Source organism: Dama dama, chromosome 29 (genome assembly GCF_033118175.1).
Source record: "Dama dama isolate Ldn47 chromosome 29, ASM3311817v1, whole genome shotgun sequence".
NCBI classification, from domain to species: domain Eukaryota; kingdom Metazoa; phylum Chordata; class Mammalia; order Artiodactyla; family Cervidae; genus Dama; species Dama dama.
Genome location: NC_083709.1, coordinates 21032668 through 21060474, shown reverse-complemented (window position 1 = coordinate 21060474; position 27807 = coordinate 21032668). Strand labels below are relative to the sequence as shown.

The 27807-nt window shown below is 41.5% G+C and overlaps 1 long non-coding RNA gene across 1 annotated transcript in view; it reads right to left on the bottom strand.

The window, feature by feature from the left end:
- The window catches only part of LOC133048572 (uncharacterized), a 203083-nt gene that overhangs the window by 169993 nt on the left and 5283 nt on the right, over window positions 1-27807 (bottom strand). Inside the window, exon 2 of the long non-coding RNA XR_009691067.1 lies at window positions 22023-22101. This is a non-coding gene — a long non-coding RNA (uncharacterized LOC133048572). The remainder of the gene's footprint in view (window positions 1-22022; window positions 22102-27807) is intronic.

Sequence of the window (27807 nt, the reverse complement as noted above, 5' to 3'; positions counted from 1 at the left end):
TAGGAACTATTAAACCTATTGAAATTGAATTCATGGCACTATCACTGGGCTGAGAGCTTTCCTGGGTCACAATCCCACCTCCTAAAGGAAGTTAAGCCAGATTTTCCAAAATAAAATATAAAGGAATGAAGAAGTATCATGCCATAGACTTCATCTAAACCAATATACAATATGATAGGAAGCCTTCTTATCTCTCCTTGCTATTCTTTGGAATTCTGCATTCAGATGGGTATATCTTTCCTTTTCTCCTTTGCCTTTTGCTTCTCTTCTTTTCTCAGCTATTTCTAAGGCCTCCTCAGACAACCATTTTGCCTTTTTGCATTTCTTTTCCATGGGGATGGTCTTGATCCCTGTCTCCTGTACAATGTCACGAACCTCCGTCCATAGTTCATCAGGCACTCTGTCTATCAGATCTAGTCCCTTAGATCTATTTCTCACTTCCACTGTATAGTCGTAAGGGATTTGATTTAGGTCATACCTGAATGGTCTAGTGGTTTTCCCTACTTTCTTCAATTTAAGTCTGAATTTGGCAATAAGGAGTTCATGATCTGAGCCACAGTCAGCTCCCAGTCTTGTTTTTGCTGACTGTATAGAGCCTCTCCATCTTTGGCTGCAAAGAATACAATCCATCTGATTTCAGTGTTGACCATCTGGTGATGTCCATGTGTAGAGTCTTCTCTTGTGTTGTTGGAAGAGGGTGTTTTCTATGACCAGTGCATTCTCTTGGCAAAACTCTATTAGCCTTTGCCCTGCTTCATTCCGTACTCCAAGGCCAAATTTGCCTGTTACTCCAGGTGTTTCTTGACTTCCTACTTTTGCATTCCAGTCCCCTATAATGAAAAGGACATCTTTTTGGGGTGTTAGTTCTAAAAGGTCTTGTAGGTCTTCATAGAACCATTCAACTTCAGCTTCTTCAGCGTTACTGGTTGGGGCATAGGCTTGGATTACCATGATATTGAATGGTTTGCATTCAATATCGAACAGAGATTATTCTGTCGTTTTTGAGATTGCATCCAAGTACTGCATTTCAGACTCTTTTGTTGACCATGATGGCTACTCCATTTCTTCTAAGGGATTCCTGCCCACAGTAGTAGATATAATGGTCATCTGAGTTAAATTCACCCATTCCAGTCCATTTTAGTTCTCTGATTCCTAAAATGTCAACATTCACTCTTGCTATCTCCTGTTTGACCACTTCCAATTTGCCTCGATTCATGGACCTAACATTCCAGGTTCCTATGCAATATTGCTCTTTACAGCATCGGACCTTGCTTCTATCACCAGTTACATCCACAACTGGTATTGTTTTTGCTCTGGCTCCATCCCTTCATTCTTTCTGGAGTTATTTCTCCACTGATATCCAGTAGCATACTGGGCACCTACCGACCTGGGGAGTTCCTCTTTCAGTATCCTATCATTTGCCTTTTCATACTGTTCATGGGGTTCTCAAGGCAAGAACACTGAAGTGGTTTGCCATTCCCTTCTACAGTAGACCACATTCTCTCAGACCTCTCCACCATGACCTGACCATCTTGGGTGGCCCCACATGGCATGGCTTAGTTTCATTGAGTTAGACACGACTGTGGTCCTGTGATCACTTTGGCTAATTTTCTGTGATTATGGTTTTAGTGTGTCTGCCCTCTGATGCCCTCTCGCGACACCTACCGTCTTACTTGGGTTTCTCTTACCTTGGATGTGGGGTATCTCTTCACAGCTGCTCCAGCAAAGCGCAGCTGCTGCTCCTTACCTTGAATGAGGGGGATTGCTAACCTTCTAAAAGAAAAGTATTAAATTCAGATGGCTTCACTGGTGAATTCTGCTAAACATTTAAGAAAGAAGTTGCTCACAGTCTCTTTCAGAAGATAAAAGCAGAAGAAATACTTCCCAAGTCATTTTACAAAGCCAGCATTACCCTAAATCAAACCAGACAAAAACATTCAAAAAAACTACAGATCAATAACTCTCATGAACATAGATGAAAAAATCCTTGACAAAATAATAGCGAATCAAACCCGACAATGTATAAAAAGAATGTGGCACACCACAACCAAAAGGGGCTTACCTCAGGTATGAACAAGTTATTTTATGGATACCAACAAGCAGATTTTTAAAGTTTATATAGAAAGGTAAGAGACTCAAAATAGCCGATTCAATATTAAGGGACTAACTACCTCACTTCAAGACTTACTATGAAGCTACAGTAATCAAGACTGTAATATCAGTGAAAGAATTGTCGAAAAGATCAATGGGACAGAATACAGAACCCAGAAATAGACCCACATAAATACAGCAACATTTGATCTCTGACAAAGGAGCAAAGGCATACAGTGGAGCAAAGACAGTCTTTCTAAATGGTGCTGAAACAGCGGGATACCCGCATGCAAAAGAGAAAAAATTGAAATACGACTTCCCACCCTTCACAAAAATTAACTCAAAATGGATCACAGACCTAAATGTAAAAGATAATGTAGGAGAAAATCTAGATGACCTTAAGTATGACAAGGACTATTTAGATACACCACCAAAGGCCTGACCCATGGATAAAAGAACTCACTAACATGAAAAAATTTTGCTCGGTAAAAGATAACATCAAGAGAATGAGAAGACAAGCCACCAACTAGGAGAAAATATTTGCAAAACACACATCTGACAAAGGACTGTAATCCAAAGTACTCAAAGAACATTTGAAACTCAACAATATGAAAATGAACAATCTGATTTAAAATGGACAAAAGACCTGAACAGACACCTCACCAAAGAAGATATACACATGGCAAGTAAACACATGAAAAGATGCTCAACATTATATGTCACCAGGAAACTGCAAATTTACACAACAAGGAGATACCACTTCATGCCTAAATTAAAATGACTAAAACCCAGAACACTGACAACACCAAATGCTGGACAGGATGTGGAGCAACAGGAGCTCATTCATTGTAGGCAGGAATGCAAAATGGTACAGCCACTTTGGAAGCCAACTGGCAATTTCTTAAAAAGCTAATCATACTGTTATCACACAATTCAGCAATAGCACTTCTTGATATTTACCCAAATGAATTGAAAACTAATGTCCACACAAAAACCGCATGTGGATGTTTAAAGCAGCATTTTATTTTTAAGATTTACTTATTTGTTTATGGCTGTGCTGGGCCTTCACTTGCTGCACATGGGCTTTCTCTAGTTCTGACAAGCGAGGTTTACTCAGTGGTTGCAGCTCACGGGTTCTAGAGCACTGGCTCAGTAATTGTGGCTCGTGGGCTTATTTATCCCATGGCATGTGGGATCTTTCCAGACCAAGGATCAAACCCATGTCCCTTGCTTTAGCAGGCAGATTCTTTACCACTGAACCACCAGGGAAGCCAAGCCCCCAAAGCAGCTTTATTCATAATTGCCAAAACTTAGAAATAACCATGTTGTCCTTCAATAGATGAATGATTAAATGAACTGTGGTATGCCAGATAATGGAACACTATCCAGCATTAAAAAGAATTAAGCTATCAAACCATGAAAAGACATGGAATAATCTTAAATGCAAGTCACTTAGTGAAAGAGTGAATATAAGGAGTACCTGAGAACTCTGTACTTTCCACTCAATTTTGCTGTGGACCTAAATGGCTCTTAAAGTGTTCATTTCTTTTTAAGTTCCTATTAGTTTCTCTGACAGATAGCAATCAATAAATCATAAAATATACTTTCATATTTCAAGGAAATACAGAGATATTGTCTGGTGGGGGGATCTCAATATTTTTCTTCTATGATATGTGCATTTAGTGTCACATCTAAGAAATCTATGCTTTTTTTTTGGAAGGTTACTAATAACCCACATAAGTATTTTCTCCTATGTTGTTCTCTAGAACAACAATCTTTTAGATTTTAGATTTAAAGATATGATCTATTTTGAGTAATTCTTGACTATAATTTGAGGTATGGATTTAAAATAATTTTCTTACATATGAATATATAATTTTTCCTGCCTTCTTTCCATTGAATTGCATTTGCATCTTTGTTGAAAATCAATTGTCTTTTAACAAGACATATATATATATATATATATATATATATATATTTCCAGACTTTCTATTCTCTTGCATTGATCGATGTGTCTATTATTTTGCCAATACTATACTATCTTAACTGAAACAGTTTTAAAATAAATCTTGAAATCACATACAGTGAATGCTTCAGACTGATTCTTCTTTTTCAAAATTGTTAGATACTCTATTTCATTTGTCTTTCCATCATAGGAAATTTTAGAATAAGCTTATCAACTTCTACCAAAAGAATCCTGTTGGATTTTATTGGTGCTACATTGAATCTATAGTTCAAATTGGGAAGATCTGATATCCTAATAATATTGAAGCTTCATTTTCAAGAACACTGTATGACTCTCTAGCTCTTCTTTGATTTTATTCAACAGTGTTTCTTAGTTTACAGCACACAGACTCCACATGTATTTTTTTGAGATTTATACCTATTATAATTTTTGTACTTTTAAAAATAGTACTGATCTTTAATTCTAATTTCCTCCCATTTGTTGTTAATATATAAAATACAGTTGAATTTTATATATTGACCTTGTATCCTAAAACCCTGCTACACCGACTTTTTAGTTCTAGTAATCATGAACCGTGAACTTCCAGATGCTCAAGCTGGTTTTAGAAAAGACAGAGGAACCAGAGATCAAATTGCCAACATCTGCTGGATCATCGAAAAAGCAAGAGAGTTCCAGAAAAACATCTACCTCTGCTTTATCGACCATGCAGAAGCCTTTGACTGTGTGGATTGCAATAAACTGTGGAAAATTCTGAAAGAGATGGGAATACCAGACCACCTGACCCACCTCTTGAGAAATCTATATGCAGGTCAGGAAGCAACAGTTAGAACTGGACATGGACCAACAGACTGGTTCCCAACAGGAAAAGGAGTACGTCAAGGCTATATATTGTCACCCTGCTTATTTAAATTCTATGCAGAGTACATCATGAGAAACGCTGGGCTAGAAGAAGCACAAGCTAGAATCAAGATTGCCAGGAGAAATATCAATAACCTCAAATATGCAGATGACACCACCCTTATGGCAGAAAGTGAAGAGGAACTAAAAAGCCTCTTGATGAAAGTGAAAGAGGAGAGTGAAAAAGTTGGCTTAAAGCTCAACATTCAGAAAACTAAGATCATGGCATATGGTCCCATCACCTCATGGGAAATAGATGGGGAGACAGTGGAAGCAGTGTCAGACTTTATTTTTTTGGGCTCCAAAATTACTGCAGATGGTGACTGCAGCCATGAAATTAAAAGACACTTACTCCTTGGAAGGAAAGTGATGACCAACCTAGATAGCATATTTAAAAGCAGAGACATTGCTTCGCCTACAAAGGTCCATATAGTCAAGGCTATGGTTTTTCCAGTGGTCATGTATGGATGTGAGAGTTGGACTGTGAAGAAAGCTGAGTGCCGAAAAATTGATGGTTTTGAACTGTGGTGTTGGAGAAGACTCTTGAGAGTCCCTTGGACTACAAGGAGATCCAACCAATCCACCCTAAAGGAGATCAGTCCTGGGTGTTCGTTGGAAGGACTGATGCTGAAGCTGAAACTCCAATACTTTGGCCATCTCATGTGAAGAACTGACTCATGGGAAAAGACCCTGATGCTGGGAGGGATTGGGGGCAGGAGGAGAAGGGGATGACAGGGGATGAGATGGCTGGATGGCATCACTGACTCAATGGACATGAGTTTGAGTAAACTCCGGGAGTTGGTGATGGACAGAGAGGCCTGGCGTGCTGCAATTCATGGGGTCGCAAAGAGTCGGACACAACTGAGCAACTGAACTGAACTGAATCTTTTTGTAAATTCTTTGGGATTTTCCTCATAGTTATTCATGTCACCTACAAATAGAATGGAGAAGAAAATGCAACCCACTCCAGTAATCTTGCCTGGAAAATCCCATGGACGGAGGAGCCTGGTAAACTACAGTCCATGGGGCCTCAAAGAGTCGGACATGACTGAGCGACTTCACTTTCACTTTTCACAAATAGAATAGTTTTTTCTTTCCAGGTTTTATAAACTTTTTCGTTTTCCTGGCTTATTTCACTGACTTGAATCTGGAACAAAACTGAATAGAAGTGATGCCAGTGGACATTATTGCCTTGTCTCTGATCTTACAGGGAAAGCAGTCAGTCTTTTGCCATTAAGCATGACATTAGCTATAAGTTTACTGTAGCTGCCCTTTATCAGGTTGTGGAAGTTCCCTTCTGTTCCTAGTTTGCTGAAGTTTTTATTATGAGTGAATGCTGAATCTTTTCTCCATCTATTGAGATGGTTGTAGTTTTTCTTAATCTGTTAATATAGTGAATTACAGTGGTTAATTTTCAAATGCTGAACTACTCCTGCTTTCTTGAGATAAATCTCTTTTTCATGGTATGCTATCCTATTTATATGCTGATAAACTTGATTGGCTAATATTATGTTGAGGATTTGCCTGCTCTGGACATCTCACACAAAAGGAATCATACAGTACGTGTTCTTTTATGACTGACTCTCTTCATTTAGCGGGGCTTTCCAGATGACACCAGTGGTAAAGAATTCACCTGCCAATGCAGGACATTTAAGAGAAATAGGTTCAATCCTTGGGTTGGGAAGATCCCCTGAACAAGGAGGGCAAGGCAACCCACTCCAGCATTCTTGCCTGGAGAATCCCACGGACAGAGCCTGGCAGGCTACAGTCCCTGGGGTCACAAAAGAGTCGGACACAACTTAGCAACAAACTAAACAACAAAAATATTCTATTAAATGGGATATACCACTTTTTGTTTATGAATCCTTTAATTGATGGATATTTGAGTTGTTTCATAAATTATGTTTCCATAAACACTCATGTATAAATGTTTATATGGACATATGTTTTCTTGTCTCTTGGGTACATACCCAAGCAGAATTGTTGGGTCATACGGTAAGTATATATAACATTTTGAAAAGTTTCTACTGTTTCAAAATGGCTGCACTATTTTATATTTCCACCAGCAGTGTATAAAGGTTCCAATTTCTTCACATCCTGATCAATACTACTTATTTTCTGTAATTTTTAATTGTATTTAGCTTTTAAATGTTGGTTTAAAATAACATATATATCTATCATATAATCCATGTATTTTCAAGAGAATTTTTGTATGGCTTGTTTAATTATCAAGGTCAACAAATCCATAAACTGTTAATGAAATAGTACGAAATTCAAATATAAATGTCTATAACCTATGTTAAATAAATAAAATTTTCTCCTCCAAAATAGTTTTCTAAACTAATCTCAAAGATAGGCACTTCCCTGGTGGTCCAGAATCTGCCTGCCAATCTGGAGACACAGGTACAATCCCTGGTCCGGGAAGATCCCACATGCCCTGGGGCAACTAGGCCCACGTGCCACGACTACTGAGCCCGCAGTCTAGAGCCTGTGAGCCACAATCACTGAGCCCGCACACTGCAGCCACTGAAGTCCACATGCCCCGAGCCCGTGCTCTGCAACAAGAGAAGCCAACACAACGAGAAGCCTGCACATCGCAACACAGAGTAAGCCCTGCTCACCACAACCAGAAGCAGCCCAAGCACAAAAACAAAGACCCAACACAGCCAAGAATTATAATAGTCCTGGCAGCCTAGTTGGGAGGAAGTTTGGGCGAAGGTGGATACATGCATGTGTATGGCTGAGTCCCCTTGCTGCTCACCTGAAGCTATCACAACACTGTTTGTTAATTGGCTGTGTCCCAACACAAAATTTAAGATATGTTTTAAATAATCTCAAGGTTAAAGATCAGAGTGTCACTAAAGAATATGGTGCTGAAAAATTAGCCAGATCCAAATTCATGATGACATATACATATATACATATATATACACACACACACACACACACACACACACACACATATATATATGCTCAATCACTCAGTTGTGTCCAACTCTTTGCAACCCCATGGACTGTAGGCCATCAGGCTCCTCTATCCATGGGGTTTTCCAGGCAAAAATACTGGAGTGGGTTGCCTTCCTACGCTAGTATATATATATGTATATAATATGCAAATTTTGACCAGAACTTTATTCCCCAACCTAATTAATATTTATACTTTTTTCCAAAAGGCTAAACCATTTTTTCCAGCTGTATTAAGGTACAACTGACAAATACAAATTGTATAGTTTAAGTTATACAAGTTGATATATGTATATACTGAGAAATTATTACCACAATCAAGCTAATGACTACATCCAATAGCTCATATAGTTGCCTTTTGTGTGTGTGTGGTGAAAATGCTTAAGATCTACTCTCTTAGCCGATAAAACTGTAAGACATTGATGAAGGAAATGGAAGAAGACACAAATAAATGGAACGATATCCCATGTTTATGAACTGAAAGAAGTAACATTGTTAAAATGACCATACTATTAAAAGCAATCCAGAGATTCAATGCAATCCCCATGAAAATTCCAATGGCATTTTTCACAGAAATGGAAAAAGCAATCCTAAAATTCATATGGAAACATAAAGGAATCCAAATATCAAAGCAATCTTGAGGAAGAACAATGCTCAAGGTATCACATCTTGTGATTTCAAACTATATTACAAAGCTATAGTAATCAAAATAGTGTAGTACTGGCTAATATTACACTTGAAAAACATCACATTTTTAGCTTTTTGCCCTCATATCCTTAACAGCATAAAATGACTACATTGATACTTTACACCTTCAAACCATCATGTCAGCAATTATTTTTCCTCTCAAGATTCCTGATACTGAAATGTATGGCCTCTGATTTCAACTATCATTTTGATTAAAGCTAAATCAGGAATATGTTGGTCTTATAATTTTATTTATAAATTAATATCAAAGAAATAGAAATTTTTAACAAATACAAACTCCCATCAAATTTTTAAAAAATTAATATCCAGCATTATGAAGGATCCCAAAAGATAGTTATTCTGCTTCAGAAGGTGGAAATTTAAACTAGTACAAGTTTTCTGAAGGATAATTTGGAAATGAAATTTAAAAGTTTTCAGAAAGTGCAAATCCTTTGATCCAGCAATTCTTCTTCTAGGAATGTGTGCAAAGGAAATAATGAGAAATGTGGTCAAAATTTTATGCACAAAAATGTTCATCTTTATAATGAAAAATAAGGAAATTTTTACATAGTTAAAAATGTGGAATGGTCAAAGGTTAAGTAAAATACAACCTATTTGTGTGATGCAATATTATGCGGCAGAAAAAAAATCATGGTTTCAATTAACTTTCAATAGCCTGAGAAAAGTTTATGATATGTTTTGATAAAAACACAACATATCAAAACACATACTCTGTGTTCCCCACTTACTGAGATAAGATAGAGACGTATAGAACTAAACATACTACCAGTGAGAAGTCATTCATGTCATTCATGGGTAGTAGAATTGTGAGCAGTTTTTAATGGAGCGTGTGTGTGTGTGTGTGTGTGTGTGTGTACGTGCACATGAATGAGCATATAAATGTATTTTTTAAGTTTTTTGCAGTGAATGTGTTTTAGTTTCACAGTGATGATGAAAGTGATATACAGAAGTGTTTTAAATTTCACCTCTGTTTAAAGCCAGCTTTTTTTCTATTTTACTGCACAGCCATAAATATCTCCTTCATGAATACATCTTCTTGCTCTCTCCAAAAGCTGCAAAAAGCGACTTAGATAATGAGTTTATTTGTAGTAATAATGTATCAGTTCCACTTAGGCAACCAGCTCACAGAACTTTTCCCTATGGCAAAACAAAAATGTCATACACAGAGGCATTACAATGTTTATGCTAACTCTGGCATTTTACACACTTGAACTCATTATTATTCCCATTATTTTTGTGATTGTTAATAGCACTGCTATTTATATGATGACTTAACCTTTGCAGATTTCAATCAAAGATTTCAAAACTTAATGGAGAATGTGTCTAGAATGTAAGAGGATGTATGTCTGAGTGATTTTCCCCAGCAGGAAGCATATTTTGATCCTCAATATACTTAAAAGACTGGGATACCTAGCTAGAGAGGTAAGGAAACAATTATTTTATCAGTAAAGGTATAGAAATTACAGATGACTAATTGGCTTTCTATATGTAATGTCAAAATAAGTATCAAATGAAAACAATCAACAAGGGTATTTTCTAGATGTTCCCTTTTATGTTGGTGATCTTAAAATAAGCGTGTTAATCAAACCTCTTTGTGTCAATCAAAGAGTTGTGTCCTACTCTTTGCAACCCCATGGACTGTAGCCCACCAGGCTCTACTGTCCATGGAATTCTCCAGGCAAGAGTACTGGAGTGGGTAGCCATTCCCTTCTCCAGGGGATCTTCCCAACCCAGGAATCGAACCCAAGTCTCCTGCATTGTGGGCGGATTCTTTACCAACTGAGCTACCAGGGAAGCCCAGTCTTAAAATACAACAAGGAGTAAAAACTTTTTTTAAACAAAGATTCTTGTTTTATAGCAAAAGCTGTTCTAGGCTTAAATCTGAGCAGGATAAACTAAATTTCCAAGGGAAAAAAATACAAAAGATTCTACTGTTCACTTTTGCCAAATGATGGTTCAAGCCATCTTGAGCAGTCATTTTATCCTTGGTCACAGAATTGTCCATTAGTCTATGTCAGCTGCATTTCTGTATAGTTGTGTATTGTTTTACAAGCATTGTTAAAGTCATTATATATAATGAGAATAAAAGCAGTAAGAACTATTATATCTTCCATGTTTTTCTATACTTTACAACAATTTATAAGGTAGATAATAGCCTGTTGTTTAAAAGAATCATCTGATGGCAAAAATCTGCAAGTCTGACAAAACATTCTGTTGCTAAGGCTGTGGTGAAAAGGCACCTGGTAAATTGAAATGCTTAGCAGCTCTACCACACCTGTGAGATCACAAAACTGCTGCCTCTCAGCTCCATGTCTACCCTTTGGCACTCTGCAGTTTGATCCTGGGGCCAGGGCTCCCTAACCACATTTCTGCTTGGTCAGGAGGTTCTAAGTTAGGATTTGTCCACCGGGGCACCAGCCAGAGCCTGAGAGGCTACAGGAGGATGAAGGGACTTGCTTCTTCCTGCCTGTTTTCTGGAGGGCATCCTGTTTCCTGGGGGCTGTCCTGTTTCCTGGGGTGCGTCCTGTCTGTTTCCTGGGGTGCATCCTGTCTGTTTCCTGGGGGGGGCGTCCTGTTTCCTGGTGGCATCCTGCCTGTTTCCTGGGGTGCATCCTGTTTCCTGGGGGATGTCCTGTTTCCTGGGGTGCATCCTGTTTCCTGGGGTGCGTCCTGTTTCCTGGGTGCATCCTGTCTGTTTCCTGGGGTGCATCCTGTCTGTTTCCTGGGGTGCGTCCTGTCTGTTTCCTGGGGTGCGTCCTGTTTCCTGGGTGCATCCTGTCTGTTTCCTGGGGTGCATCCTGTCTGTTTCCTGGGGTGCATCCTGTCTGTTTCCTGGGGTGCGTCCTGTCTGTTTCCTGGGGGGCATCCTGTCTGTTTCCTGGGGTGCATCCTGTCTGTTTCCTGGGGGATGTCCTGTTTCCTGGGGTGCATCCTGTTTCCTGGGGTACGTCCTGTCTGTTTCCTGGGTGCATCCTGTCTGTTTCCTGGGGGGCATCCTGTCTGTTTCCTGGGGTGCATCCTGTCTGTTTCCTGGGGTGCGTCCTGTCTGTTTCCTGGGGGGCGTCCTGTCTGTTTCCTGGGGGGTGTCCTGTCTGTTTCCTGGGGGGTGTCCTGTTTCCTGGGGGGCGTCCTGTCTGTTTCCTGGGGGATGTCCTGTCTGTTTCCTGGGGGGCATCCTGTCTGTTTCCTGGGGGGCGTCCTGTCTGTTTCCTGGGAGACGTCCTGTCTGTTTCCTGGGAGACATCCTGTCTGTTTCCTGGGAGACGTCCTGTCTGTTTGCAGTTCCCAGGAATCGGTCCTGTAGTGCTTTCACTCTGCAGTGGCAGTACATTCACAGAAAGTGAAAGTGAAATTGTTAGTCACTCAGTTGTGTCCACCGACTGCAGTTCTTCAGGCTCCTCTGTCCATGGAATTCTGTAAGCAAGAGTACTGCAATGGATAGCCACTCCCTTCTCCAGGGGATCTTCCTGACCCCGGGATCAAACCCAGGTCTCCCGCATTGCGGACAGATTCTTTACTCTCTGAACCACCAGGGAAGTCACCAGAGAAACCTTTGCAGAGCAGCAAATTCAGTTTTCCCTGAACTTGCAAACCTCTGTCTCCCCACAGAGACATCAAAACCAACTGGCCCTCTCCTCCTTCAAGTCTGGGTCCCAGGCCCACAAGGCTCCCTGTTTCAAACTCAAAACCACCCACCAGTCCAACAGTATCATCTTCTCAGAGGTCTGAGGTGCAGCTCCAAAGGACTTCTCCTCTAAGTGACCTCAGCTGAGGGCTGGGAGTAGCTGCCTACAGTTGCTGCTTTTTTATCTTTTACCTTCAACTATTAATAACATTATAGTGCTTCCCTGGTGGCTTAGCAGTAAAGAATCCACCTGCAATGCAGGAGAAGCAGGTTCAACTTCTGGGCAAGGGAAGATCCCCTGGAGAAGGAAATGGCAAATCATTTCAGTATTCTTGCCAGGGAAATCCCATGGACAGAGGAGCCTGGAGGGTTACAGTCCATGGAGTCACAAAAAGAGTCAAACATGACTGAGCAACTCAACAAGAATAAATAACATTATTCCAAGTGAGGCTTCCCTGGTGGCTCAGTTGATCAAGAGACTGCAATGTGGGAGACCCGGGTTCAATCCCTGGTTTTGGAAGATCCCTGGAGAAGGAAATGGCAACCCACTTCAGTATGCTTGCCTAGAGAATTCCATGGACAGAGGAGCCTGGTGGGCTACAGTCCATGGGGTCACAAAGAATTGGACATGACTGAGTGACTAATACACACCTACTAAACAAGCTTTTGCTAAGTCACTTCAGTTGTGTCCAATTCTTTGCAACCCCATAGGCTGTAGCCTACCAGGCTTCTCTATCCATGGGACTCTTCAGGCAAGAATACTGGAGTGGATTGCCATGCCCTCCTCCAGGGGATCTTCCCAACTCAAAGATTGAACCTGCATCTCTTATGTCTCCTGCATTAGCAGGTGAGTTCTTTACCATTATTGCCACTTGGGAAGCCTTTATATTATATGAAATTCTTTTGGTTCAAATAGCTGGTGTGTGTGGAGCTTTATACCAAGGTCACAGTACAAAAATCTGAGGAACTGACGAAGCCCCATAGCAACTGTTGCCATGAGCCTCTGGATTTAAATCAGCCAGTTCCCTGACCCCATATTAGGTAAAATACCCATCCTATTACCCACCCTATAGCATCCTAACCAATCATCTAATGCCACCATTCCAATAGGAATCTTCTTTGTCTTGAGGCTGTAAAAATTGACTACTAGCATCTCACTCTCTAATAAACTTTATTCTCCACTCATCCACTCATTGTGCCTCATGTCTGCAATTTTTTCCAACCCACACATGGACCACGACAGTGTGGTTTCTATTTCCAAATGTGACTTTTAGTCAGTTTGGGCTGCTATTACAAGTGACCACAGTCTGGGTGACTGAAACAACAAATGTGTATTAATATTGCTCATGGCTGGAGATGCTAAAGAGAAGGTGCCAGCACTGTCAGGTTCTAGCAAGAGTCCTCTTCAAGGTTGCCGAAGACGTTACAGCTGCTAATATTGCAGCCTCACATGGCAGAAAGAGACCTGGCTAGTTCTCTAGTCTCTTCTAACCCCATTCATGAGGGCTTCATCCTCATGATCTAATCATTTCCCCAAGGCCCCACTTTCAAATACTGTCACATTAGGGGATCAGAATTTCAACGTACAAATCTTGGGGGGATGCAAACATTCAGTTCATGGCAAAATCTAACTGATACAGAAAAGCATTTGGCAATATTTAGCAAAAGTAACACGGATTTACCCATTGACCCATCAATATGCAAAAAATATATGGTCTTTCTTTGAAAAACTATTTATCTTAGCAAAGACTGGAGACAAAAACGTCTACCAATGGTACATACACATAACAGGATATTATAAAGCCATAAAAATGAATGGGAAAAGGCACTATCACCGCTATGAAGTGATCTCTATGATATACGGTTAGGCAGAAAAAAAAAAAGCAAGAAAGATAAAATGCGTGTAGGTTGCTGTTATTTGTCTAAGCAAAGAAAGAATAAGAAAACAGTCACATATTTACTTTTGTTGAATTAAGTGGAAGGATAAACAACAAACAAAAAAACCAGGATACCCGCTGGAGGTAGTAAGAATAGGCTGAAGAAGACAGGGACAGAACCTAGACTTCTCTGGATATATCGGGTTTTATAGATTTGACTTCAAGAGGTTCTGGTGAACAATTCCACCTTGAGGGTGTGTATGTGGAATGGGGTCCCCACACCAACAAGCAATTCTTCAACACCAGCTAGGCATCCTACTGCTGCCAGTCCCTGGACACAGCATCAGGCCCCATGGCTTAAGGGCTCTGTCCTACAAGACTGTCCCTGCCCCCAACACCCCCAATTTTGGACACCAGTCACAACCCACTCCCCTGGTGGCTCAGAGGGTAAAGAATCTGCCTGCAATTCGGGAGACCAGGGTTTGATTCCTGGGTTGGGAAGGTCCCCTGGAGGAGGGAATGGCAACCCACTGCAGTATTCCTGCCTGGAGAATCCTCATGGACAGAGAAGCCTGGCAGGGCTACAGTCACACAACTGAGTGACTTTCACTTTTTCACTTTCACAAGTCTGGGTTATTATCTGTGCTTCTGACCAAGTGACAAAAGATGGGAGGATCCAACAACCGCCCAATTCAATTAATTTGCTAGAATGATTCACAGAACTCAAAGGAACATTTTACTTACTAGATCACCAGTTTTTTGAAAAAGGATATAATTCAAGAACAGCCAGATCAAGAGAGACACGGGGCATGGTAAGGGGAAAGGGCACAGAGCCTCTATGCTCTTTCCAGGCACACCAGTCTTCCCAAACCTCCACGAGTCCACCAACCTGGAGGTTTTCCAAATCCTGCCCTTTTGGGGTTTATGGAGGCTTCATTACAGACACAGGATTGATTAAATCTTTGAAAGTGAAAAAATTCACTCAGTCATGTCCGACTCTTTGTGACCCCACGGACTGTAGTCTACCAGGCTCTTTCGTCTATGGGATTTTCCAGGCAAGAATACTGGAATGGGTCACCATTTCCTTCTCCAGGAGATCTTCCCAACTCAGGGATTGAACCTGGGTCTCCCACATTGTAGTCAGACGCTTTACTGTCTGAGCCACCAGGGTAGTCTGATTAAATCTTCGGCTATGACGTATTCAACCTCTAGATGCTCTCCCCTCCCTAAAGGTCAAGGAGTTGGACTGAACATTCCAACCCTAATCACAGGATTGCGCCTCTGACTATCATAAGATGCTTTCCCAAAGCCACTCCATTAACATAACACGAGATACCTTTATGCTCTAATCACTGAGGAAATGCCAGTTCAGTTCAGCTCAGTTCAGTAGCTCAGTCGTGTCCAACTCTTTGTGACCCCATGAATCACAGCACGCCAGGCCTCCCTGTCCATCACCAACTCCCGGAGTTTACTCAAACTCATGTCCATTGAGTCAGTGATGGCATCCAACCACCTCACCCTCTGTCATCCCTCTCTCCTGCCTTCAATCTCTCTCAGCATCAGGGTCTTTACAAATGAGTCAATTCTTCCAATCAGGTGGTCAAAGTATTGGAGTTTCAGCTTCAGCATCAGTCCTTCCAATGAACACCCAGGACTGATCTCCTTTAGGATGGACTGGTTGGACCTCCTTGCAGGCCAAGGGACTCTCAGGAGTCTTCTCCAACACCACAGTTCAAAAGCATCAATTCTTCGGCACTCAGCTTTCTTTATAGTCCAACTCTCGCATCCATACATGACTACTGGAAAAACCATAGCTTTAACTAGACAGACTTCTGTTGGCAAAGAAATATTTCTGCTTTTTAATACATTGTCTAGGTTTGTCATAGCTTTTCTTCCCAGGAGCCAGCGTCTTTTAATTTCATGGCTGCAGTCACCATCTGCAGTGATTTTTGAGCCCCCCAAAATAAAGTCTGACACTGCTTCCATTGTTTCCCCATCTATTTGCCATGAAGTGATGGGACCAGATGCCATGATCTTAGTTTTCTGAATGCTTAGTTTTAAGCTAGCTTTTTCATTCTCCTCTTTCACTTTCATCAAGAGGCTCTTTAGTTCTTCTTCACTTTCTGCCATAAGGGTGGTGTCATCGGCATATCTGAGGTTATTGATATTTCTCCCAGTAATCTTGATTCCAACTTGTGCTTCATCCAGCCCAGTGTTTCTAATAATGTACCCTGCATATAAGTTAAATAAGCAGCATGACAATATATAGCCTTGATGTACTCCTTTTCCTATTTGGAACCAGTCTGTTGTTCCATGTCCACTTCTAACTGTTGCTTCCTGACCTCCGTACAGATTTCTCAAGAGGCAGGTCAAGTGATCTGGCATTCCCATCTCTTTAAGAATTTTCCACAGTTTCTTGTGATCCACATAGTCAAAGGCTTTGGTATAGTCAATAAAAGAGAAGTAGATGTTTTTCTGGAACTCTCTTGCCTTTTCGATGATCCAACAAATGTTGACAATTTGATCTCTTGTTCCTCTGCGTTTTTTAAATCCAGCTTGAACATCTGGAAGTTCACAGTTCATGTAACTGTTGAAGCCTGGCTTGGAGAATTTTGAGCATTACTTTGCTAGCGTGTGAGATGAGTACAATTGTGCAGTAGTTTGAGCATTCTTTGGCATTTCTTTCTTTGGGACTGGAATGAAAACTGACATTTTCCAGTCCTGTGGCCATTGCTGAGTTTTCCAAATTTGCCGGCATATGGAGTGCAGCACCTTCATAGCGTAATCTTTTAGGATTTTGAAATAGCTCAACTGGAATTCCGTCACCTGCACTAGCTTTGTTCATAGTGATGCTTCCTAAGGCCCACTTGACTTCACATTCCAGGATGCCTGGCTGTAGGTGAGTGATCACACCATCATGATTATCTGGGTTGTGAAGATCTTTTCTGTATAGTTCTTCTACTATTCTTGCCACCTATTCTTAATATCTTCTGCTTCTGTTAGGTCCATACCATTTCTATCCTTTATGGTGCCCTTCTTTGCATGAAATGTTCCTTTGGTATCTCTTATGTTCTTGAAGAGATCTCTAGTCTTTCCTATTCTATTATTTTCCTCTATTTCTTTGCATTGATCATTGAGGAAGGCTTTTTTTTAAATCTCTCCTTGCTGTTCTTTATAACTCTGCATTCAAATGGGTATATCTTTCCTTTTTTCCTTTGCCTTTAGCTTCTCTTCTTTTCACAGCTATTTGTAAGGCCTCCTCAGACAACCATTTTGCCTTTTTGCTTTTCTTTTTCTTTGGGATGGTGCTGATCCCTGCCTCCTGCACAATGTCACGAACCTCCTCATAATTCTTCAAGCACTCTGTCCATCAGATCTAATCCCTTGAATATATTTGTCATTTCCACCATATAATCATAAGGGATTTGATTTAGGTCATACCTGAATGGTCTAGTGGTCTTCCCTACTTTCTTCAATTTAAGCCTGAATTTGGCAATAAGGAGTTCATGATCTGAGCCACAGTCAGTTCCCGGTCTGGAGGGGTGGCTGCACAGCGGTGGAGCGACTTTGAGGAGATGCCTCATGTCCAAGGGCAAAGGAGAAGCTCCAGCAAGACGGTAGGAGGGGCAAAATCACGTTTAGAATCAAACACCATACCTGCCAGAGACACTCAGAGGGCTCAGATAAACCTTGTCCACACCAGGACCCAAAGACCCCACAGAGACTGAGACAGAACTGTGTTTGAGCGTCTCCTGGGGAGGTCCAGGTCAGCAGGGAACTGCCGCAGGGGCAGGGGCTCTGGGTGCAGCAGACCTGGGTATGGCATAAGCCCTCTTGGAGGAGGTTGCCATTAACCCTACCACAGAGCTGCCAGAACTTACACAGGACTGCGGAAATAGACACTTGGAGGGCACAAACAGAACCTTGTGTACACCAGGACCCAGAAGAAAGGCGCAGTGACCCCACAAGAGACTGACCCAGACCTGCCCATGAGTGTCCAGGAGTCTCCAGCAGAGGGATGGGTCGGCAGTGGCCTGCTGCAGGGTTGGGGGCACTGAGTGTAGCAGTGCATGCATGGGACGTTTTGAAGGAGGTCACCATTGCCTTCATTACCTCCACCATAGTTTGGCCCCAGGTAAATAACAGAGAGGGAACATAGCCCCACTCATCAATAGGAAATTAGATTAAAGATTTACTGAGCAAGGCCCGCCCATCAGAACAAGACCCAGTTTCCCCATCAGCCAGTCTCTCCCATCAGGAAGCTTCCATAAGCCTCCTATACTTCTCCATCAGAGGGCAGACAGAATGAAAACCACAATTACAGAAAACTAACCAATCTAATCACATGGACCACAACCTTGTCTAACTTAATGAAACTATAAGCCATGCCGTGTAGGGCCACCCAAGACGGACAGGTCATGGTGGAGAGTTCTAACAAAACATGGTCCGCTGGAGAAGGAAATGGCAAACCACTTCAGTGTTCTTGCCTTGAGAACCCCATGAACAGTATGAAAAGGCAAAAAGAGAGGACACTGAAAGATGAACTCCCCAGGTCGGTAGGTGCCCAATATGCTACTGGAGATCAGTGGAGAAATAACTCCAGAAAGAATGAAGGGATAGAGCCAAAGCAAGAATAACACCCAGTTGTGGATGTGACTGGTGATGGAAGTAAAGTCCGATGTTCTAAAGAGCAATAGTGCATAGGAACCTGGAATGTTAGATCCATGAATCAAGGCAAATTGGAAGTGGTCAAACAGGAGATGGCAAGAGTGAACGCTGACATTTTAGGAATCAGAGAACTAAAATGGACTGGAAGGGGTGAATTTAACACAGATGACAATTATATCTACTACTGTGGGCAAGAATCCCTTAGAAGAAATGGAGTAGCCATCATAGTCAACAAAAGAGTCTGAAATGCAGTACTTGGATGCAGTCTCAAAAATGACAGAATGATCTCTGTTCGTTTCCAAGGCAAACCATTCAATATCATTGTCGGGAGCCGTTACGGGAGGTCCCGCCCGTGACGAGGTCATGAAGAAAATACCGGGCAGGCAAGGCCGTCCAGCACCCCATCCATGACGAGGTCACAAGGAAAATACCTGACAGGCAAGGTCGTCTAGGATAAGGGACCCTCCAGGTTGGCCTCAGCCTCTACCTCACCCTGTATCCTCCCCCCTTTTTCTGCTGTTGTTCTTATTTGCCCTGCTGCAGATTCTTGTGTTGCCTGCCGAGAGCTCTCCTGCTCCTCTTTCACTGAATAAAGACCAACTTAAAAGCTAATTAATAAATCTCCTGGACACTGGTACCCTATGAAGGGGACAGGGATGAAGGAAATGCTTCAATTTAAACCCTTTTGCTGGCATTCTGGCTTGTTTGATAAATGTGTGCTCTCATTGCACAAAATGCTCATGATTGTTTTAAACATCCTAAGCACAGTATGCTAACAAAAGAAATTATTAAGCATAGGTCCCTCCACGGGGTGAGAAAAGCCCCACAAATATTATAGACACAAATGTGCCTAATAAAAAATAGTTTAGATAGAGATTAGCTGGTGACTTCTTGCAGGTAATTAACTTTTGGACTAAGAGCCTGTTTTGTGCTATATCTGCTGTTTTTGCAATCCTTTGCATTTCTGTTCCGTAAAAATGTAATCCTATCTAGTTCCCTTGGAGATGACACCTAATAGAAAGAAAATAGATTAACCACAAAAAGACAGGGTCGGCTACTGAAGTTGCTTAAACTTGCACCAGGTGCAAGCCATAAATTGTCAATAGGCCTGAAAGCCAAATGATATTATACATAGAGATTAACCATTAAAAAGGCCCTAAGAGGCACAGAGCCCTTTGGGGGGTGAGGAAGCCCTGTTAGAAAATACAAAAAATATTGTTTTAAAAGTGATTATTAGATCAACGTTTGATTGATGTTAATATGCTGAGGTTGTGCAGTGGAAACTATTGTTAATATAGTTAAAGATATAGTAAAATAAGAGTTTAGCCCTAGTGTAAAAACAATAAGATAATTGTTAATTTTAACCAAGAGTGCTAAACAGGGGCTGCCTCACCAGAGCCGCAGAGTCTTTGTGTATTTAACTTTTTAGATAAATTTAGCTGAGAACTTCTGCAAAAAGACTGACTTTTATGTTAACAGGATTGTATTTCTATTATGTTACAACTTGCTATACCATGAGACTGCCATTTTTCTGTCTTCTGCTAACCTCAAGGCCAGAAGATAATGTACAAAAAATCTATGGGAAAAGACTCTCATAAACAAAAATATACAGAGCACACCTGGTTTCGTGAAGGACAAGCTGATATAATGTTAAACTAAGTCTGTATGCTTATCTGCCCCTTAGAAATGTACCAACTTAGGGTATAAAGGCTATGGTGAAAAATAAAGCAACTGCCAGACTCTGCTGCACATCCCAGTCTGGTCTCTCTCTTTCTTTCTCTCTCTCTCTCCCTAGTAGACTTGGCCCTATCAAGGCCAGTCCTACGTGTCTCTCTCTCACTGACCCCATTCATCCTGAGGGTTCCCCTGGATCCTGCTGGGGCTGGACCTCGGCATATCATGGTAATCCAAGTCTGTGCCCCAACCAGTAATGCTGAAGAAGCTGAAGTTGAACAGTTCTATGAAGACTTACAAGACCTTCTAGAACTAACACCCAAAACGATGTCCTTTTCATTATAGGGGACTGGAATGCAAAAGTAGGAAGTCAAGAAATACCTGGAATAACAGGCAAATTTGGCCTTGGAGTTACAGAATGCAGCAGGGCAAAGGCTAATAGAGTTTTGCCAAGAGAACACACTGGTCATAGCAAACACCCTCTTCCAACAACACACGAGACAACTCTATACATGACATCACCAGATGGTCAACACCGAAATCAGATGGATTATATTCTTTGCAGCCAAAGATGGAGAAGCTCTATACAGTCAGCAAAAACAAGACTGGGAGCTGACTGTGGCTCAGATCATGAACTCCTTATTGCCAAATTCAGACTTAAATTGAAGAAAGTAGGGAAAACCACTAGACCATTCAGGTATGAGGAACCCTAGTGCCCAGGTTATATCTTTAAATACCAGTTCCCACTAAATGGAGCCAGGACTCCTTTGAGAGATGGCAGGTTCTAGGTCTGGAACAGAAAATGTATTATACAAAGCAAGTATAGGAAGCTCTTGTTGCACCAGAAAGCAAGGACACTATCAAGGACAACTGGGTTATGTCAAAAGAACTCAGGAGTCAACTTGATTCTATTATAATATCTTCATTTGCAACTTATAAAGATTAATGAGTCTAGGCATTGATCATCAATGCCTGCTCACATTCACATATAAAATGAGACAATCAGATAGTGTATACCTCCTGATAAAAGTACACAATGTCATCTGGTGGCTCAGATGCTGAACAAACAGCCTGCCAACGCAGGAGACACAAGAGGCCCCTGGGTTGGGGAGAGCCCCTGGAAAGGGAAATGGCAACCCACTCCAGTATTCTTGCCTAGAAAATTCCATGGACAGGGGAGCCTAGTGGGCTACAGTCCATGCGGTCACAAAGAGTCGGACACGATTGAGCAAGCACTCACACACGCACATCATCTATAAGTATTCTTGTATAAAACATGGGAACCATAATCTAATCACACTTCAATATACATGTATCTATTGCAGGGGACAAACATATTAATGACCTCATAGAGATGCAACCTCTATGGACTATTCAGTCCATGGAACTCTCCTGACCAGAATACTGGAGTGGGTATTCTGGAGTGGGCCTTTCCCTTCTCCAGGGGATGTTCCCAACCCAGGGATTGAACCCAGGTCTCCTGCATCACAGGCAGATTCTTTACCAGCTGAACCACCAGGGAAGCCCAAAAACACTGGAGTGGGTAGCCTACCCCTTCTCAGGAGGATCTTCCCATCCCAGGAATCAAACCAGGGTCTCCAGCATTGCAGGCAGATTCTTCACCAGCTGACCTATCATTACAGGGGACAAACATATTAATGACATCATAGAGATGCAATCAGCAAAATACAGGTGGCAGAACACAATTATTACATCAACAAATCAAAAAATAGGATGTAAACCTGTGAATTAACAGAGAAAAGAGACTGAGCCTGATTTAAACAAGCTAATTGTTTTAAATTTTTTATTATAAGACAGGAACGTTTGAACACAGATGAGATATTTTATGGTATCCTGAAATTATTTTTAACTTTGTTATGTGATGATATATCACATTTTTAAAACAAATTATATAATATATGAAATTGTATAAAGTCAGGTATTTGCTTCAAAACTATCAGGTGTGAGGAAGAATTGAGTGAGGATACAGAAGAAACAATATTGTCTAAAGACTTGAATCTGGGTCATGGCTATGTTAACTGAAAGGAAAAAAAAGACGTAAAAGCAGTGAGCTTCACTTTTATTTGGGGACCTTACTGAGGACAGCAACCTAGAAGACAATGTTTCAGCCCTGAGGAAGTGGGGGAGGAGCTAGTTTATGTATGAATTTTTTGCAGGAAAATGCATGTAGTCAAGCATCCATCTTGGTAAAAGACTACTGATAATCGCACACAAAAAAACACAGATCTCTCAAGTTAATGACTTTAGTGTTTTTCTATGAATGTTAAGATGCAAATATCTGGAGTAGTTAAAACTCTTCTTTAACCATCTAGCTGCACGAAACACAGAACGCTTCCCCCTATTTTTCTCCACCCAGAATTCTCCTCCCATGTGCTCCTGGTGGGAGACTGCAGGGAGTTTCTGTTTAACCTTTTGCTATCAAGGTGACACTCTTTGTTCAAGGTGTTCTCTTTGTTTACAGGTACATGGGAGTTCATTATAAAGTTATTTATGCTTTTTTATATGTTTAAAATAACCAAAAAACTCAAGCCTATACATTTACTGGGCTTCCCTGGTGGCTCTGTGGTAAAGAATTCATCTGCCAATGCAGGAAACATGGGTTCGATCCCTGGGTCAGGAAGATCCCCTGGAGAAGAAAATGGCAACCCACTCCAGTATTCTTGCCTGGGAAATCCCAAAGACAGAGGAGCCTGGTGAGCTACAGTCCATGGAGTCACAATGGTCTGACACAACTTATCGGCTAAACAGCAACATACATTTACCACTGTGTACAGTTTGGGTACCTCTAAAATATTTCAGCCATGAAATAAAAAGACGCTTACTCCTTGGAAGGAAAGTTATGACCAACCTAGATAGCATATTAAAAAACAGAGACATTACTTTGCCAACAAAGGGCCATCTAGTCAAGGCTATGGTTTTCCCAGTGGTCATGTATGGATGTGAGAGTTGGACTGTGAAGAAAGCTGAGCGCTGAAAAATTGATGCTTTTAAACTGTGGTGTTGGAGAAGACTCTTGAGAGTCCCTTGGACTGCAAGGAGATCCAACCAGTCCATCCTAAAGGAGATCAGTCCTGGGTGTTCATTGGAAGGACTGATGCTGAAGCTGAAACTCCAGTACTTTGGCCACCTCATGCGAAGAGTTGACTCATTGGAAAAGACCCTGATGCTGGGAGGGATTAGGGGCAGGAGGAGAAGGGGACGACAGAGGATGAGATGGCTGGATGGCATCACCGACTTGATGGACATGAGCTTGAGTAAACTCCGGGAGTTGGTGATGGACAGGGAGGCCTGGTGTGCTGCGATTCATGGGGTCGCAAAGAGTTGGACACGTAGAGCGACTGAAATGAACTGAACTGACTGAAAATATTTCAGAGATCAGGGAGAAGGAGAATTGTGATGGTTTTCCATTAATTATTAGTAATGGAGCAATATATCTTATGTTCACAAAATAGTTCTTGGAAATTCAAAGAATACATATACTACAAAACAAAGCAAATTCCAGTCAATCATTTTAAATTAAAATATATTACAAATGAAGTGATACGACTTCATAAATGTGCTTCCAAGTTATCAGGGATGCGAGGCAGACACAAAAGTAATCAGATTAGCTATGAGTTGAAAATTGTTGAAGCTGAGGGATATCTATATCACTGCTCACAATTCTAGCCTCTCTACTTTTGTAAATGGCTGAGACCTTTCATTATTTTAAAGTTTTTAAATAAAACTTTAAAAGTGGCTGAATTAAAAAGTGCTAAATTTCCAGCTCGGTGAAATTTGGCACAGCTTCAGGGCAAGTTTAATGAACTGAATTATTTTCCTCAATGTAAAAACAAAGTTATACAACTAACTTTGTGCCTGGTGACTTCAAGCAAACACCGTAACATCCTTTGCCCTTCCAAAAAACACAGATGCCCATGAGGGTTTGGGATTATATCGTACTTCCAAGCTAATAAGAGACTGTTACTATTTTATGAATATTGGCAGGGGGCAGGAGACTCCTGGGTCATAGAAAAACTTGATTACTCAAGGCACAGCAATTGGCACGAGTATTAAGTCCTTGCCTTGGGTCCCATGGGAGTGAGTGACATGGAGGAACCCAGAAGGATGTAATACATACAGTAGGTTTGTGCTACAGAGGAGGAGCACTGAACTTGGGAATTCACAAGTTCAGTGCTCCTCCTCTGCAGGGCAAACCCATTGTATATAGTACCTCCTCTGAGCTCTTCCACATCGCTCCCTCCCATCGGACCACTCCAGTACTCTTGCCTGGAAAATCCCATGGACAGAGGAGCCTGGCAGGCTACGGTCCATAGGGTTGTAAAGAGGTGGACACGACTAAAGAGACTGCACGCACACACGCATAGTGATAGCAAAGTCTGCACTTTGAGCTCACATGCACCCATGATCCAGACTCAACAATCATAAATTCTCAGACAATACTGTCTCATCTATAGTCTCACTCAATTCTTCTCCTCACCTAGTAATTTTGAGGCAAATGCCTGACCTTATATAATTCTAACAATCTCCGCTCTCTGTAAATACCACCGTAAGGAATGGCATGTGTAAAGAGCAGTCAGGACCTTGTGTTCTTGGCATACTCAGCACAAATGTGCAGGGGCCATGGAAGAGTGCCTTCCCCACCAATCCACCTGTTGTTCCTCCATGTCTTGACTTCTGGCAAAAATCACAGAAGTATGCCACACTGTTGACCACTCTCATTAATCTAACCAACAGCAGCTAGAATTAAATCAGTTCAAATGTTCTCATACAGCATTTGATCAAGGTTCCATCAATAGGACTCAAAGGCAAAATAAAATTAACCTGCAGTATTGACTTAAATATGCCTTCCAGAACCCAGGCAACTGTCCTTGGGGAGACCAGGGATTTTATTTCAGTCAGGATATAGTCTAGTGTAAGGCTGTCTAGTATTGACTACAAGCCATGAGAGTTTACACTAACCTACAGATCTTTGGGGTCATTGCCAACAATTACAGAAGGCAATAGGTAAGCAAAAAAAAAAAAAAAAAATCAAATCCCAATGGAGAAATACCCTATGATCCATTTCCAGCCACATGCAAACATATAACCCAAATGGCCACAGGTAATTCCAATCAAGTTTTTCATTGAACTTGATGTGGTGGTTTAGTTGCTAAGTTGTGTCCGACTCTTACAACCCTATGGACTATAGCCCGCCAGGCTCCTCATCCATGGGGTTCTCCAGGCAAGAATGCTGGAGTGGGTTATCATTTCCTTCTCCATAAACTTGATTTGGATCAGCTTTAATGTTGGTTATATCACATGGGCAGTGTTATAAATGGTTGTAGACTCCTTTTCCATACACAGCATAACCAAAGACCTCTCAAGGATCAGAAAAGCACGTGAATTTATAACAGTCAGAATGAAACAAGTTTGTATCTGCTTAAAGGGGGGGTCCATGTGGAAAGCTGCTACTGATGACAGCAAGAGCATCTGTCATCAGGCAGAAGAATTCAGGACCAGCCACGTCCACAGAAAGTCAGCTGCAGTTGTTATTTGACTCCAGTGGTAGTGGTGGATCTACGGGACAAAGAGATTATTAATTGTCCCCACCCTCACACATTTTGGGCCTGAAGTGACCCCACCAGAGAGGCCAGGGTTGTTTAATCTATGCGTACTCCAAGTGGCAGGCCAGATAGTAGACCAGTTAGCTAAATCGTTGGCAAAATCCCAAGGATCAGTAAAAGGGAAAAAAAAAAAATTTCTCATCAAAAGGAGTATTGGCCAGAGTTATGAGAATGGCCTTGAGTTCTGCCCACTGAGTGGACAACCACACCAGTTTTCAAGATGGCAGCAATTGAACATCGGAAGCAGCCCAGTGGGCACTAACAGGATGCAACTTAGCCAAACCGTCAGTGAACCAGGCATTAAGATGAACCTCTGTAAACAAAGGGCCCCGATAAACTGATGGATTTACTTCAGGTGGTACAATGGAGAATAAAGTATCTCCAAAGTAATGAGAGAGTTAACTTAGGTTGATAAGGAGTCCAAGCCTAAGGCCCTTTAAGGAGGAGGCAAACATGCTTTTTCGCATTCTTTTGCCTTAGACAAGTAGGGCTTGTAAGCAGCAATATCTCTTGTTCAAGGACATGCCTTTTTTTTTTTCCTTTCTGGGCTTTGGATGAATGTTATGGGAGAAGGCCTGGGTAAAACTTCCCTGGCCTTGAGCTCGGGTTAACCTGTTCCTTCTAACTAATCTCGTGCTGATGTCACCCCAGGATGTATATTACAGGAAAGGGCCTGGGTGCAACTCTCACAGCCTTGAGGTATTTTTTTATCTATTCTCAGTGGCTAGTTGAGAAGTACATAAGGCCCTGCTTAAACTAGTGAGGCAGGTACTTGCCAGCCCCCTTCTGATGTCTACATCAGAAGCTTTGTCACTTTCACTTTAAATAAAATCTACACAAAGTATTGAGTGACTGAGACTGTCTTTGGGGAGTTAAATCTTCTCCTTCAGAGACCATGAATTCAGCAGCACTGTTCACCGTAAGCTATCAGCAATAGCTGCCATTTTTTCAAATAAACTAAAATGTTGCTGGGGCCAGGCCACTGTGTCCTTGAACATACAATCTCCATTTACAAGTAAGTAGACCGGACTTTTCCCTTGTTGTCATTAAGTCACTAAGTCATATCCGACTCTTTTTTGCGACCCCCACGGACTGTAGCCCACCAGGCTCCTCTGTTCGTGGGATTTCCTAGGCAAGAATACTGGAGTGGGTAGCCATTTCCTCCTCCAAGGAATCTTCCTGACCTAGGAATCAAACCTGCATCTCCTGCATTGCAGACAGATTCTGTACTGATGAGCTACCAGGGAACTCCGACTTTTTCCTTATTGGTTGTCAAGTCTGAGCTAGCTCACCCAGGAATGTGGACATCAGGTTGCAGAGGCCTAAGCCCTTCATGTAGGACCAGGCATTTATCTTCAACCAGCACTTGGCAACACATCAATTGCTACTCCCCCTTTTAAAAGGGGCGTACTACATATACACCATGGAATATTACTCAGCCGTTAAAAAGAATTCATTTGAAAAAAAAAAAAGAATTCATTTGAACCAGTTCTGATGAGATGGATGAAACTGGAGCCCATTGTACAGAGTGAAGTAAGCCAGAAAGATAAAGGACATTATAGCATACTAACACATATATATGGAATTTAGAAAGATGGTAACGATAACCCTATATGCAAAACAGAAAAAGAGACACAGAAGTACAGAACAGACTTTTGAACTCTGTGGGAGAAGGTGAGTGTAGGATGTTTTGAAAGAACAGCATGTATACTA